This window comes from Oncorhynchus mykiss, chromosome 17, assembly GCF_057628025.1.
Source record: "Oncorhynchus mykiss isolate SJ-2025 chromosome 17, ASM5762802v1, whole genome shotgun sequence".
In the NCBI taxonomy this organism is placed as follows: domain Eukaryota; kingdom Metazoa; phylum Chordata; class Actinopteri; order Salmoniformes; family Salmonidae; genus Oncorhynchus; species Oncorhynchus mykiss.
This window is the reverse complement of record NC_143038.1, coordinates 34,732,762-34,746,235: the sequence shown is the minus strand read 5'-3', so window position 1 is coordinate 34,746,235 and position 13,474 is coordinate 34,732,762. Positions and strand designations below refer to the sequence as shown.

Below are 13,474 nucleotides of genomic sequence, written 5' to 3'. Positions count from 1 at the left end.
AAAATGTATGACATGTTTCACTGTTTTAAAATCATTTGTCTAAAAGAGAAAGAAACACTTATTTGAAGGGTTTGAATGACCCTATATCCTGACTTTCTAGTGTGGTTTGATCACCCTCACTGGAAAGCTGAGAGACATTGGATGATGATTTAAAGGTAATTTGTAATACTGATAATTACGTTTATAATTAATAGTTATATGTGTGAATCGGACCATGAGAAGGATAGTCTCTAGTCTATTCTTACTATGAAGTTATGGGGGGGAAAATATTTATGGAGTTATGGGTAGTGATTTTAATTCGAGTTTATCATTTTAAATTGTTTTGTTTAGTTTAGCCAGCAGTCTTGTTGTTTTTACACATTAATCACTACTTGAGTCATGTGTCAAAATGGGGGAATTACCAGTCCTCTGAGATTTTTGGATTGAAGTTTACACACCTTGAGTGATATGTTGGAATGTATTGAATGATATATGAAGGAATATATTGTTGTTTGTTCTGTTTTGTTTCAATATAAATCTCACCAGATTGGGTCTGCTGGATGATGGGGAAAACTTCCTGACCCTGTGACTCTGCGATGAGATTGACAGTGCCATAGGGAGAGTTTAAGCCAATTTGGAAACATTGTTTCAGCAGAATTTGATGCTATTTTCTTTGATATTTGTTTTAGAAATTTGTATAAAGAATATTGGTAAAAGTAATAATTTGTCATACAGTCAATGCTTGCCTGGATTTCCTGAATCAGAAATTAACTGAACTAAACTGTTTTTCTGATCTGTCCTTTCTCGAAGATATGGTGAAGGTGACTACACATGGTATCTAGATGCATGGGAGGGATAATTTGACCAAACGGTGTGGACCTCAAAACCCCCTCTAACCGGCGGAAGAAATGGCGTTCAATACGGCCCTGTCCTGCATCACTTCTATTGTGAGACCTGAGTCGTAGCCGGTAACCTGTACACAGAATCCAATCGAAGCTATCAACTGCCTTTTCTCTCATGCCCTTTCTCTTCGGGGTGCGACATGAGTCCACGTGGAGTGAGCATGAAGAGAGATCCATTCCAAAACTCATCTTATGTTGCTGGTATACTAGTTAGCAAATGGACAAGACATAATAGGCGTTGTGGTGGGGCTCAAGTGAGACGTTAGTCTGTTTGGGAAAATCTGATTACTCCTGAGACATTGCAATTATCGTGTGCCACCCACTTAGAACTGTGAACATAACTGAAGAAGAAAATTAAGAGATGCCAGAAGAATTGAATGCCGGGGAAGGAAGGGGTTGGTCAACTGTGCCGTAATTGATTTAGTCTGAATTATTTTAATTTTGATGAGAAGGTTATTGCTAGGTATAAGATGAATGTATAAGATGAATACATTGTATGTTAATATAAATGTACATTCTGCCAGTGTTGATGTATGTTAAATTGAGGGTTTAAATGTTGAGTGATAGAACCAATGTAAATCACTGAGCAATTTCCTTCTTAATTTTGGTTGGATAATTAATTGGGTTTTAATTAGGATTTGGAAGCTTATGCTTTTTAAAACGGACTGTTTGATTTGAGTAAGTTTGTGTATGTTAATAACGATATGAGTGGAGAAATTCATGTATTATGGGTTGATTGTTTTGATTGTTGCTATGCTAATGGTGACATGGGTAAAGAAGGTGTTGTGTACTGAAAATGTTGACACTGTACTTGGTGAATGGAAAGGTGAACTCTGATCCTGAGAGTGAAACTGATCCTAATCTAGTTGACCTATATCCATTACCAAACTGCAATTTTTAATAATAACACTCAGGAACTATAGCAGGTTTATGCTAATGGAACATAGGTGATGCCCTTATAAATAGTGGGATCTGGATGCTTGTCCTGGGTCATGTTCATTAAGCACTAAACTGAATAAATTATACTTAAACAGGTAGTCAACACCTGGATTTGTCCAACAGGATATGCTCATTAAGTTTCTACAGATGGTACTATGGGGATGGAAATAGTTACAGTGCCTTGCGAAAGTATTCGGCCCCCTTGAACTTTGCGACCTTTTGCCACATTTCAGGCTTCAAACATAAAGATATAAAACAGTATTTTTTTGTGAAGAATCAACAACAAGTGGGACACAATCATGAAGTGGAACGACATTTATTGGATATTTCAAACTTTTTTAACAAATCAAAAACTGAAAAATTGGCCGTGCAAAATTATTCAGCCCCTTTACTTTCAGTGCAGCAAACTCTCTCCAGAAGTTCAGTGAGGATCTCTGAATGATCCAATGTTGACCTAAATGACTAATGATGATCAATACAATCCACCTGTGTGTAATCAAGTCTCCGTATAAATGCACCTGCACTGTGATAGTCTCAGAGGTCCGTTAAAAGCGCAGAGAACATCATGAAGAACAAGGAACACACCAGGCAGGTCCGAGATACTGTTGTGAAGAAGTTTAAAGCCGGATTTGGATACAAAAAGATTTCCCAAGCTTTAAACATCCCAAGGAGCACTGTGCAAGCGATAATATTGAAATGGAAGGAGTATCAGACCACTGCAAATCTACCAAGACCTGGCCGTCCCTCTAAACTTTCAGCTCATACAAGGAGAAGACTGATCAGAGATGCAGCCAAGAGGCCCATGATCACTCTGGATGAACTGCAGAGATCTACAGCTGAGGTGGGAGACTCTGTCCATAGGACAACAATCAGTCGTATATTGCACAAATCTGGCCTTTATGGAAGAGTGGCAAGAAGAAAGCCATTTCTTAAAGATATCCATAAAAAGTGTTGTTTAAAGTTTGCCACAAGCCACCTGGGAGACACACCAAACATGTGGAAGAAGGTGCTCTGGTCAGATGAAACCAAAATGGAACTTTTTGGCAACAATGCAAAACGTTATGTTTGTCGTAAAAGCAACACAGCTGACACACCATCCCCACTGTCAAACATGGTGGTGGCAGCATCATGGTTTGGGCCTGCTTTTCTTCAGCAGGGACAGGGAAGATGGTTAAAATTGATGGGAAGATGGATGGAGCCAAATACAGGACCATTCTGGAAGAAAACCTGATGGAGTCTGCAAAAGACCTGAGACTGGGACGGAGATTTGTCTTCCAACAAGACAATGATCCAAAACATAAAGCAAAATCTACAATGGAATGGTTCAAAAATAAACATATCCAGGTGTTAGAATGGCCAAGTCAAAGTCCAGACCTGAATCCAATCGAGAATCTGTGGAAAGAACTGAAAACTGCTGTTCACAAATGCTCTCCATCCAACCTCACTGAGCTCGAGCTGTTTTGCAAGGAGGAATGGGAAAAAAATTCAGTCTCTCGATGTGCAAAACTGATAGAGACATACCCCAAGCGACTTACAGCTGTAATCGCAGCAAAAGGTGGCGCTACAAAGTATTAACTTCAGGGGGCTGAATAATTTTGCACGCCCAATTTTTCAGTTTTTGATTTGTTAAAAAAGTTTGAAATATCCAATAAATGTCGTTCCACTTCATGATTGTGTCCCACTTGTTGTTGATTCTTCACAAAAAAATACAGTTTTATATCTTTATGTTTGAAGCCTGAAATGTGGCAAAAGGTCGTAAAGTTCAAGGGGGCCGAATACTTTCGCAAGGCACTGTATTTCTACCATGCTGACCAATGGGAGTATGCTCAGTATCAACATTATGATTTGTTTCATACTGATGAAAAATTTACTCTGACTTTGCTGAGAATCTTTTTAAATGTTCACCTAAAATGACATACCCAAATCTAATTGCCTGTACCTCAGGCCCTGAAGCAAGGATATGCATATTCTTGGTACCATTTGAAAGGAAACATTTTGAAGTTTGTGGAAATGTGAATTGACTGTATGAGAATATAACACAATAGATCTGGTAGAAGAAAATACAAAGAAAAAAACAATCGTTTTCTTTCTACCACCATCTTTGAAATGCAACAGAAAGGTCCCACTTCTAGCCATCTAGCCACTTTGGTTGTAATTTATATGGTGTCCACAAGATGGCAACAGTGTATGTGCAAAGATGGATATCTTGAAGTATGAGCAAACTACATGACATTTAGTGTGAAGTCACCAGGTACATTTGGGCAAATCGTGAAGGAGACGTTTGCTTTTATATTGCTTTTTTCTCCAAGAATATCGTCAAATTTGTATACTTGTACATTGATTTAGCTTTTCCAGTATTAGTAGCCATATTATAAGTTCAAAATTTGCAAAACATCCAGTTTTCAAAACTTCCTAACTCTGAATATTCTTATCATTTTTGTCCAAAAGGAAAAAGAGATGATGTCGCACAAGGTTAGCAGCAACATTTTGTGACAGATACATAATACTCCCGTAAAGCCCAGCTCATTGGCTATCTAGCTGGCTTTGTTTGACCCCTAATAGGTGCTTATTTGACAAAGTTAGAGTCGATCAAGTGAAGACCGGCCACTTCATCGCCGTGCCATGAAGGAGTCGCTCTCTGACCAAATTTGGTGTCCTATAGGATTTACTGCACCCCTAATGATATAGTGAAGTCTGGTTACGTTCTAGAACCAGTCAAACGTGTTTTGAACGAGTGGAAATACAAGATCGATTGTGTGTGCTATATGGACCTTTTCAGGATATGAGCAGCAGTGTGCAGGTTAGAAACGTTTGCTTAGAATAACCATGTGTATTTTTGTCTATTTGAAAATCCCTACTGTCTGTCTGTGTGTGTGTGTGTGTGTGTATTGTGTGTGTGTGTGTGTATTGTGTGTGTGTGTGTGTGAGAGAGAGAGAGAGAGAGAGAGAGAGAGAGAGAGAGAGAGAGAGAGAAACACACACACACACTGGATGTTTGTTCTGTTCTGAGGCAGGGTAGTGTGTGTGTAATACAGGGTTTAAATGTGACTTTCCCTTCGGCTGTCCTCTAATCTACTGTCTGCTTCCATATGCTGTACAGTATTTGCTTTAAGGAACACATCCCTAAGTCAAGGAATCCTTTATCTATAAAATAGCTACAGTGGGGCAAAAAAGTATTTAGTCAGCAACCAATTGTGCAAGTTCTCCCACTTAAAAAGATGAGAGAGGCCTGTAATTTGCATCATAGGTACACTTCAACTATGACAGACAGAATGAGAATTTTTTTTGTGGTATCCAATTGTTTTAGTAGCTACTATCTTGTCTTATCACTACAACTCCCGTACGGGCTCGGGAGAGACGAAGGTTTAAAGTCATGCGTCCTCCGATACACAATCCAACCATGCCGCAATGCTTCTTAACACAGCGCGCATCCAACCCGGAAGCCAGCCGCACCAATGTGTCGGAGGAAACACCGTGCACCTGGCAACCTTGGTTAGCGCGCACTGCACCCAGCCCGCCACAGGAGTCGCTGGTGCACGATGAGACAAGGACATCCCTACCGGCCAAGCCCTCCCTAACCCGGACGACGCTGGACCAATTGTGCGTCTCTGATGGCACAGCTGGCGCTGCAGTTCAGCGCCCTTAACCACTGCGCCACCCGGGAGGCCCTATTGTAGGATTTTTAATGAATGTATTTGCAAATTATGGTGGAAAATAAGTATTTGGTCAATAACAAAAGTTTATCTCAATACTTTGTTATATACCCTTTGTTGGCAATGACAGAGGTCAAACGTTTTCTGTAAGTCTTCACAAGGTTTTCACACACTGTTGCTGGTATTTTGGCCCATTCCTCCATGCAGATCTCCTCTAGAGCAGTGATGTTTTGGGGCTGTTGCTGGGCTACATGGACTTTCAACTCCCTCCAAAGATTTTCTCAAAGACCTGCAACTTCTTCTTTAAGATGCTCCTCTGTCCTCCACTCGTTACCTGTATTAATGGCACCTGTTTGAACTTGTTATCAGTATAAAAGACACCTGTCCACAACCTTGGGGTTGAGATCTGGAGACAGGCTAGGCCACTCCAGGACCTTGAAATGCTTCTTATGAGGCCACTCCTTTGTCCTCCAAACACGACGAGTTTTTACCAAAAAGTTATATTTTGGTTTCATCTGACCATATGACATTCTCCCAATCTTATTCTGGGTCATCCAAATGCTCTCTAGCAAACTTCAGACAGGACTGGTTATGTACTGGCTTAAGCAGGGGGATACGTCTGGCACTGCAGGATTTGAGTCCCTGGCGGCGTAGTGTGTTACTGATGGTAGGCTTTGTATCTTTGGTCCCAGCTCTCTGCAGGTCATTCACCGTGTGGTTCTGGGATTTTTGCTCACCATTCTTGTGATCATTTTGACCCCACGGGGTGAGATCTTGCATGGAGCCCCAGATCGAGGGAGATTATCAGTGGTCTTGTATTTCTTCCATTTCCTAATAGTTGCTCCCACAGTTGATTTCTTCAAACCAAGCTGCTTACCTATCACAGATTCAATCTTCACAGCCTGGTGCAGGTCTACAATTTTGTTTCTGGTGTCCTTTGACAGCTCTTTGGTCTTGGCCATAGTGGAGTTTGGAGTGTGACTGTTTGAGGTTGTGGACAGGTGTCTTTATACTGATAACAAGTTCAAACAGGTGAGTGGAGGACGAGTGGAGGACAGAGGAGCCTCTTAAAGAATAAGTTACAGGTCTGTGAGAGCCAGAAATCTTGCTTGTTTGTAGGTGACCAAATACTTATTTTCCACCATAATTCATTGGCGAGTAGTACACTAGGGAGTGGTGTGCAATGTGCCCGTCTCCGGAGCCTGACCAGAAGACCGCTTTGTTTGCCTCTTTTATGACATCGTTATTTTGGGTCGCAGGCTGGGATCCATTCCATTGTCCTGGGTGGAAGGCAGAGCACAGGATCCGCTTCGCGAAAGTCATATTCCTGGTCGTACTGATGGTGAGTTGACGTTGCTCTTATATTCAGTAGTTCCTTCCGACTGTATGTAATGAAACCTAAGATGACCTGGGGTACCAATGTAAGAAATATCACGTAAAAACAAAAAATACTACATAGTTTCCTCGGAACGCGAAGCGAGGTGGCCATCTCTGTCGGCACCGGGTTAAGGTTAGGGTTAGGTTTTAGGGTAGGTACGTACCAAGGATTACAGATAGCACTAACTGTGGGAGAAGTTACAGGGCGGAAAGAAAGGTGGAAGGGGTTAAGGATGTTAAAGAAAGTTGGTCCCGCTTTAAACTATGTTCAGCTTCATAATGTGGCATAACTGTGAGACATAATCACCAATGTCAATGTGACATAACCCACTATGTCGAATATGATACAAACTTGTGTTTTATAAAGGGTGACATGTTGTGCTGAAGGATGCACACTCTTCAACGCAAGTCATGTTAGTCACATTACACCTCATTTCTTTCCCAGACACTTCCGCCAAAATGCGCAGAAGGTCTGGTGGATAGTGCTGAGCGATTAGGGCTTTTTGAGGGTGGTTCGATTCGATTATTAGAAGATAATCTGTCACTCCCTGATGTGTTTCACATGTCTTTGTGATTGTCTCTACCCACCTCCAGGTGTCACCCGTTTTCCCCATTAGTCCTTGGGTATTTATTCCGGTGTTCTCTGGTTGTCTGTTGCCAGTTTGTCTTGTCATGTTAAGTCAACCAGTGTGGTTTTCCATGCTCCTGCTTTTTATTATCTCTCTTTTGCTAGTCATCCCAGTTTTGACCCTTGCCTGCCTTGACTCTGAACTCGCCTGCCTGAACAAACTGCCTGCCCTGACCTCGAGCCTGCCTGCCACTCTGTACCTCCTGGACTCTGACATTGTTAACGATATTTTGCCTGTCCACGACCATTCTCTTGCCTGCCCCTTGGATTATAATAAATATCAGAGACTCAAACCATCTGCCTCCTGTGTCTGCATCTGGGTCTCACTCTGTGCCCTTATATAATCATGGTTTTCGATGTATGTGGTGTTGAATGGTGAATGGTGTATGTGGGGTTGAAAGGTGAATGGTGTAACAACACAGAATAAAACAATTCATAAAAGTCCCATGATGGTAGTGACTGCCAATTACTGCTTATCATTTCTTAACCATAATTTATTCACATTACTTCAGTTTAATAAAATATTTCAGTTGTTGTGTATATTACATTTGTTTTATCTAACCTCTATAAAGATGCTGCCTATGCTGTCTGACAAAATCACTATTTTGTAGTTCTTCAAAGTAAATAAGGCATACTTTTAGGACTGCTGAATACCAACTATCAATCACTTATATCATCATGTAATTTCAGGTAGAGATAGCGTACGAAGCAACAGCTACTCTCTTTATCACCTCACAATCACGCATCCTTGTCTCTTCCAAAGCAGGCATAAAAGAAAGACAGAAGTAGATGCACAATGGATTATGGTAATTGTAGTTAATTACCACGTTTTATGTGCTAACCTATGTAGAATATTGGTCTGCTTGAAACTACAACTCCCTACTACATCACACAGTTCAGGCTGGATCTGTTTTATCTCTAGAGAAACTGTGCAATGTGCACATTGAGCTCGCAGAAAAAAACAAGAACGAAATGGAATTCAAATAATTGAACTGACGTCGGTCACATAACAAGCCACACCGTGGGGTGCTGGGTCCAGTCAGTTCTTCGACACAACAATATAACAGACCATACTGTGGGGTGCTGGGCCCAGTCAGGTCTTAGACACAACAATATAATAGACCATACTGTGGGGTGCTGGGTCCAGTCAGGTCTTCGACACAACAATATAACAGACCATACTGTGGGGTGCTGGGCCCAGTCAGGTCTTCGACACAACAATATAACAGACCATACTGTGGGGTGCTGGGCCCAGTCAGGTCTTCGACACAACAATATAACAGACCATACTGTGGGGTGCTGGGCCCAGTCAGGTCTTCGACACAACAATATAACAGACCATACTGTGGGGTGCTGGGCCCAGTCAGGTCTTCGACACAACAATATAACAGACCATACTGTGGGGTGCTGGGTCCATTCAGGTCTTCGACACAACAATATAACAGACCATACTGTGGGGTGCTGGGCCCAGTCAGGTCTTCGACACAACAATATAACAGACCATACTGTGGGGTGCTGGGCCCAGTCAGGTCTTCGACACAACAATATAACAGACCATACTGTGGGGTGCTTGGCCCAGTCAGGTCTTCGACACAACAATATAACAGACCATACTGTGGGGTGCTGGGCCCAGTCAGGTCTTCGACACAACAATATAACAGACCATACTGTGGGGTGCTGGGCCCAGTCAGGTCTTTGACACATTCACCCAACCACAAAATGTTGGCACCATTGTAACAGGTTGTAATCAAGCCCTGGTCTCCAGCATGGGAACAGAAGAGGAATACCTGGTGCAGTAGTCTCAGGGCTGGACTCCTCCAAATCATCTTGGCTCTGACACTTACACAAGCACAACCTTTGTAGGTCCATTGATTCATTTCAATACCTCTCACACCCTACAGTAACCTGTGGATCATGAGAGAACCTTCATAAATCAGCAGAACGTTAGTAACCTATTTATTGAAACTTCATGTAGTGTCCTGTAATACCTTGTTTGAAGTGAGACCCTTTAGGTCATTAGTAACACATACATAAAGGCTTAATGATGTAAATACAAATGTATTAACACAAAACAATTATCACTAACAGCTAAAACAAATAAACATTAAAGACATGTTTAAATCATACATTTCCTTTTTTTTTTATAACAATACAATTACATTTATTTATTTTTTAAGTCCAACAATGCAATTACATTGAACATTACACAGGGCTGTGAATAATGTAGCTGGTCCCTGAGCTGCCTCTCTGCCTGCTGGAGGTACTGCATGTTGGTTCCAACCTTAAAAGTAACAACAGAGATAGTTAAACCTGCTAACTGTATACACACCATTAGGAAATGCCTTTGTCACACCATCTGTACAAGGGTATTTCTGTTCTGCACTAGAAATACTCTAACATGGGGCGATGGGAAACTCCATTTGATTCATATTATTATATTCCTCTTTCTTTCACAAATCTCATGACATGACTATGAGTTGTGACTGAATGAGTCGTGACTGACTTTAATTTAGCTAAGCCTGCTAGGTAAATTGTGTTATGTAGCTACCTAGCAATTGCTGTGAAGTCACCCAAATTATTTGAAATAACGATTGAGGTAGCTAACTCTTAACTACTACAAATTCATGTAAATTGCACAAATAAAGGTTAACTTGATCATTTTTCACTGTCCAGTGGCATCACAAGTGGGCACTTGATTTGCTAACTCATCACATTTCTGCTTACTGCACTACAGATAAAAAGGGCATCTACTTTACACAAAAAAATAATAATCTCAAAAGTTGTTCACTGATGTGGTTTAAGCATGTTGTGAACACATAAAATCAAATGTTATTTTTTATATATTAAAACAGTGTGAAAAATGGGGAAAACGCAGAAAAAAATTGGGGATATCCGAAACCTGAAAAAACCAAAGCGAGAAAATTGAATAAATAAAATAATAATAAATAATTCTGCAAAAAAAAAAAGACAGATTTTAAAAGGCCCTACCAATGCATTTTGGGGAAAGTTGAGGTCAGGTTCAATATTGTGTCACGTTCGTCATAACAAGGAGACCAAGGCGCAGCGTGATAAACTAACAAAACGACCGTGAAGCTATAAGACACGAGTGCTGACATGCAACTATACATAGACAATAACCCACAAAACCAAAATGGAAAATGGCAACCAATTCAGGCCACCAAAGACCTACATTACCTAGACATACAAAAAAAACATAGATATACAAAAACCCTAGACAGGAAAAACACACATATCCAACCTCGTCACACCCTGACCTGACTAAAATAATACATAAAACATAGATAACTAAGGTCAGGGCGTGACATATTGTCTACGCACCCAACGGGGAAAGAGGTTTGGCCATCCTAGAAATGTTTAAATTAACATAATATAATATATACAATTTAGCAGACACTTTTATCCAAAGCAACTTACAGACATGCGTGTATAGATTTTTACGTATGGGTGGACTTGGCAATGCTCTACCAATGCTTTTTGAAGCTTCAATTTAATATGATTTGTAAAGCCTTTATTAAGCAGTGCTTATGCCACCCTTTATAAAGCACATATTTATGTCATATTTGACATAGTGGGTTATGTCAAACAGTTATGCCACATTTATAAACCCTTTATATAGAATGACATACTGTTCTAGATGATTTGTGACATCTTTATATAGTGTTAATGAAGGTTTTATGACTCCTTTATAAGCTGCACGCCATTTAAAGTGGGTTCGAAAGCTAAAAGAAATGTTTTGGAGGAAGATCTAAGGTTAGATAAATCCTGGACTAGAGGCTCTCCTAGTAAGTAAAGACCACTATCACGCCCACACACACTTGCACAAGCACACATAGTCTCCACTACACTCAATGTGTGCTTGTGAAAGTGTGTGGGCGTGATAGTGGTCTTTACTTCCTAGGAGAGCCTCGTGTCCCTGATTTATTTATATAACCTTTAACCATATTGACTCAGAGAAACATACAGTGCACATTCATACATTGATAGATACATACAGGTACTGGTACACATTGCGAATGCCTCACCTGATACATTGTACATTCACCTACTGACACACCCAAGCCATAAGAGCATGGAAGCCCACCCTCAGTCCATGAATGGAATAAGATAGGGGAGCATAGGACATGAGTCCTTTGGGAGTCATGACATACATCACTGGGAAAACGTCTCTAGCGGCCTATCAACATATCTTGCAGTTTTACATGCCAACCTCCATGGCTAACTCCAGTGGCTAAATCCCATACACTAACTCCCAAGGCTGACTCCCATGGCTAACTCATCAGCTCCCAATGCACAGCAAAGCACAGTACACGTACCATAGTTTCACACGCTAACGCTAGCTGGCAGCTCCTCAATTCTAATTCCCAATGCACAGCAGCAGCAGCACGAACTGATAGGCCCGCTATCACAAGCTTACTCAATCAAACCATACAGTATATTACAGCGTCACATGTTAGCGCCCATAGCTAACAATAATGCACAAAACAGAATGCTATTGTGTTCCAGTCCAGGCACACAGCACACACAGCACAGCAGGCTCTATCTTCCCGTTGGCTGTGCAGCGACAGCATCATGAAGCATTGCTGTACCCAGAGGGAATACACTGGATTATTGACAGAGTTCTGCTCCTAAACATGCTCATGCTACAGCTTAGATTCTCCTCTCAATTACAGCTGCAGCAGTGTGCAATAAGAAACACCCTTTGCATCTCTGTCTTTGCATCTCTGTCACACACACATGCACACACACAAACACGTACACAGTCGTGTCCTTTCCTTCCACATTGAGTAAATTGTTTGTTGTGTTGCCGACTGAGATGGATTAATGACATGGCTAAAGGGAAGTAGGCTGAGACAGCAACTACATCTGCAGCATAACATATGAAACACCTTTCTGTTTAAACATGCTATTCACATTCCACATTCATGACTCGCAGTCAGCAGTCTGAATTGATATGCAGTAAAAGGGCTCATGGCTGCGTTTCATTCCAGAAAGTGTTCCCCTCCCCGGTCGTCATTCACTCCACACATTAGATCTAAGATGGCTCGACAGATAAGCAATTGCTTCACCTAGTATATCACTGTCATGGTTCTACTATATTGCATAGTCGGCCGTGTTGCTTTCACAGACCTATCTATGAGTGATCTGTGATGAAATGAAAAGAGAAAACACACGGTCTTGCCTTCTTTGCACTAACAGCTGCACGGTAACACTTTCTATGGAGATCTCAGGGCCCGGGCTACATGCATGAATAGTAGCGATGCCAAGCCGTGTGCGTCGTGGGGCAATCCTGTTTTGACGTGTGTGTGTGTCCATGTGTGTGTGTGCATGTGTGTGTGTATGTTTGCGTTCCACACAGAACAAGAATGAATCACTCAGAACGACAATGTTTAAGCGGATTTGCATAGCATTTACTGGAGTGGAACCTGAACGTGTGTGAGGCTATGAGCTGTCACTGTGATGGGGGACCTGGACGCCTAAGCGTGTGTTTAGTATGACAGCAGTCGATAACACACATGTTCTAATTTGCCCCTCACATGTTGGGTTGTGGTGGCGTGTGTCAGTGGGAGGACACGATGCGTGAATAACAGAAGAGACAGTCTCTCTGTGTGCCTACACACACACACACACACACTGGTGCCAGTGACAGATGCTGATTACCATACAAAGGAGCTGAGGTCCTTTGTGTTAACTCATTGTGCTAGATGTGATAAAGTTGTGGCTGAGATAGATTAGCACTGCAGATAGACTCACTGGGAGACTCACTGGGATGCATGTTAATGACTGCACTGATATGGCTAAAATGGCTCTGCATAAATAGTGTTTTATGTACAGTATACTCTGTGTTGGTGTGTGGGATGTATAGCTAGCTATACAATACTGGATGTACACTGTGTGGGTGGCATGTGGATGCATGTATACCCTTGTGGGATGTACTGTATGTCTTGATATCTACCAGGGGTCTCTAGCACTCACCT

At 41.5% G+C, this 13,474-nt stretch overlaps 1 long non-coding RNA gene across 1 annotated transcript; it reads left to right on the top strand.

Annotated features, from left to right (window-relative positions):
- The first annotated feature begins 6,532 nt into the window (after positions 1 to 6,532).
- LOC149975927 (uncharacterized) lies at positions 6,533 to 7,771 on the top strand. The gene is made up of 2 exons (XR_016487909.1): positions 6,533 to 6,815; positions 7,584 to 7,771. It is a non-coding gene; the product is annotated as an uncharacterized LOC149975927 (long non-coding RNA).
- Positions 7,772 to 13,474: the final 5,703 nt, after the last annotated feature.